The 3,431-nt window shown below is 45.5% G+C and overlaps 1 pseudogene; it reads right to left on the reverse strand.

Moving 5' to 3' along the window:
* Positions 1-3,085: 3,085 nt before the first annotated feature.
* Positions 3,086-3,202, reverse strand: LOC126089980 (5S ribosomal RNA; annotated as a pseudogene).
* Positions 3,203-3,431: the final 229 nt, after the last annotated feature.

Raw genomic sequence — 3,431 nt, forward strand, 5'->3', positions numbered from 1 at the left:
ATATAAGATTTGAACCATTTTGCAGCATTTCCTGTTACACTATAATATTCTAGTTTACTTAAAAGGATATTGTGATTTACAACTATCTTGCTCAGTACATAGCTGAACCAAAACTTCCTATCTCCAAGCTCAATCGTTCCATTAGCTAAGTCCTAAACTGCAGAGATGCTCACTCTTTCTCAGGCGAGCTGAGTTAGAACGCCACGACCGCACTCTAGGCAAGCTGGGAATGGAAGACCTCTACGGAGACTTCTCCCAGTCCACTCTTCGCCTCGGTTTCCCCTCCAGCAAAATCACTTACGCCAATTGCAGCGCAAGTCGTGTTAATTATGCGTCGCTTCCCAGTGCCGACCAATGCCTGCTCTGGGAAGTGAACAAATTCCAACTAAATTTCCCTTCCTCTCAACTTCTTCTATTTAGCTCCTCCCAGGCCACCCATCAAGGTTAGCATCTGCACAAACACAAATTTTTCCGGAATTCTGACTCCCAGGAGAGTACTTCAAATTCCTCGGTCCTACGTTCCCATTGGAGGCCGGCGTATTTCATTCTGTCGCTCTTCACCTGATTTACTTCAGACTCTGCGGACCGTGAATTCAGTGTGAAGTTGCTATAGTTACGAACACACATATTTTGACCTCTGTTGACAACTCCACCATAGCTTAACGCGGCTTCCTGGCATGTTTCCCTGAAAACAGGACAACAGACATTTATCAACAGGCGTACAAGTTCTCCGTCTGCTTCCCGGTACACCAGAATGTGGTCGGGGTCAACCACCCATGCTGTCACTCATCTTAAGGCGGCTGGAGGCCGCGCCGCATTACCGCTTTCTCAGAGCTTGAGCTGCCCTAAGCTGCCTATTGTCGCTTCCCTTCGCCGTTCTCCAGCCGGCCACGGTCAACTCTAAGTACTTCCCTGGGGTAAACTAGCGTCCAGTAAATCGACTCGTTTCCACAAAGTTTTCATGTCGTGTGAATTACTTTAAAACCATCACTCGACATTAATTATTCCAAATCGTCCGTACTATACCCTCTACAAGATGCATTGTGCCTTGTCAGTCACTTTTTTGTTCAGCCCTACTGTTCGCTCAACGTGAGTTAGGTGATCTTTAATGACTTCATGTAAGGGGCATAGTTCTTGCCATCATACACATTATGGTGAAGTCACGTTGATATCTCGGTGACCAAATTCGTCTGATGTAAATTCTATGGAAAACACCTAGGTTGCTATCGGGCGCTATCACTGCTCACGCAAATCAGCGCCCCGCTATATTTTACGCGAATTGCATGACCTGTGCACAGGCATCTAATCCACATTCCTCCACAAATCTATCAACAAACGGTCGGATACCTGAGATGCAGAATCAGTGACGTATTTGGTTAGACAGACGCCGACCGCTGTGGCCGAGCGGTTCTAGGCGCTTCACTCTGGAACCGCGCTGCTGCTATGGTCGCAGGTTCGAATCCTGGCTCGGGCATGGATGTGTGTGACGTCCTTAGGTTAGTTAGGTTTAAGTAGTTCTAAGTCTAGGAGACTGATGACTTTAGATGTTAAGTCCCATAGTGCTTAGAGCCATTTGAACCATTTGCCAAAGACGGACAGACAATGTTTCGGCTTATCAGAGTGAACTGCATGCGACTGGCGGAGTACCCTTAGGTTTCAAGACGCTCGTAGTAATCTTAGTTCCAAGGAAGGCATGTGCTAACAGGTGTAAATATTACCGAATCATTCGTTTAATAAATCATGTTTTCGAAGTACTAAGATGAATTACATAGAGAAGGATAAGAAGCCTGGTAGAAGCTGATCTCAGAGAAGTTCAGTTTGGTTCCACAAAAATGTAGGAACACGAGAGCCTATACCGACCCTACGACTTATCTTAAAATATACACTGAAGAGAGACGAACATGTGTTTATAGCATGTGTAGATTGAGAGAAAGCTTTTGACAGTGCTGACTAGGATACAGTTGTTTAAATTCTGAATTTCTCAAGCATAAGACACACAGTGCGAAATGTTGTCCACAGCTTGTACAGATACCGAATTTTCCCTGGAGACAAGTGCCGTTGTGTGACCTGCAGGCTTCTGTATTTGTTCTGCTCTCTTGTGTTAACTAACGGCATTTGGCCTTCGACGCAGTGGGAAGAGTGAGCGACTTGAGGTTCACTAACAACACGTGGCTCACCTCGCTTTGGAAGAAGTTCTGAACCTGTCTCCAACATCGCACAACCACCGCTCCTCCTGGATGTACGGCACTTGCACCGCGGTGTAGCAGGTAGCTGCCCACGGAACAGGCAGACAGGAAAATAAAATGAGGTTTGTCGCTACTGCTTGTGGCTGGGGTGAGGGGTTTAGGGGGACGATCAATGTACCAGAGAGAACTTGGCAAATCGATGTTGGTTTGATCAGTTACGTAAATAATACTGCCGTCTCATTCATTCAAATCTTGTTAAAGAGTAGAAACATCGTTTTGCTACTCGTAGTTTTTCGTAGAGAATTAAGAAACATTATCACTTGATTTTGTCATGCTGTTGTTATTTAGATATGTTTGAGGACCATCTACAGCAGTGTTTGTCAAATTGCGGCCCGAATCAAGTGTTCGCGCGGCTCGCGGCTCTCAGTCATATTTTACGACTAGCTTAGCTCCAACTGCTTCGCTCTCGTACACTGTATGGCCTGCGGAGTTTTTTGTTTTTATTTAATGGAATTTTTATGTTCACAAACTGCAACACCCTCTAAGCTTTTCGCCCTAATTAAGACCATATATTGCATGGTTTTTGCCGAAAGTACTTCCGGCCAAAAAGCGATTCTGGAAGCTGGAGTAGAAAGTTTTTGTTTATCATCCCTTCTGTGTTCTTGTGGAGACATTTCCATAGTAACTTTCATCCCACTCCACTGCGTCTACAGGCCACAAGTGGCCCATCGGGACAATCCGACCGCAGTGTTATCCTCAGAGGAGGATGCCGATAGGAGGGGCTTGGGGTCAGCACACAGCTCTCCCGGTCGTTATGATGGTATTCTTGACCGAAACCGCTGCTATTCGGTCGAGTAGCTCCTCAATTGGCATCACGAGGCTCAGTGCACCCCGAAAAAGGGCAACAGCGCATGGTGGCTGGGATGGTCACCCATCCAAGCCCGACCACGTCCGACAGCGCTTAGCTTCGGTGAGCACACGGGAACCGGTGTATCCACTGCGGCAAGGCCGTTGTCATAACTTTCAACCCCTAACAAATATTTCTTTATATCCAACCGACAAGTGGAACACGAATTTTCAGTAATGTAATCTTCTTTAATGCAAAGAAATATTTTGTAGAAAATTTTCGTCCCCTATTACTCTCCCTTAGGGGTTGAATTTCCAGAAACAGTGAAACACGAATTTTTTTATATTTTTAATCGAGAGGTCGAACATTAAATTTCATAGACGTATCTTTAAAAATAC

This window comes from Schistocerca cancellata, chromosome 6, assembly GCF_023864275.1.
Source record: "Schistocerca cancellata isolate TAMUIC-IGC-003103 chromosome 6, iqSchCanc2.1, whole genome shotgun sequence".
Taxonomy (NCBI): Eukaryota; Metazoa; Arthropoda; class Insecta; order Orthoptera; family Acrididae; genus Schistocerca; species Schistocerca cancellata.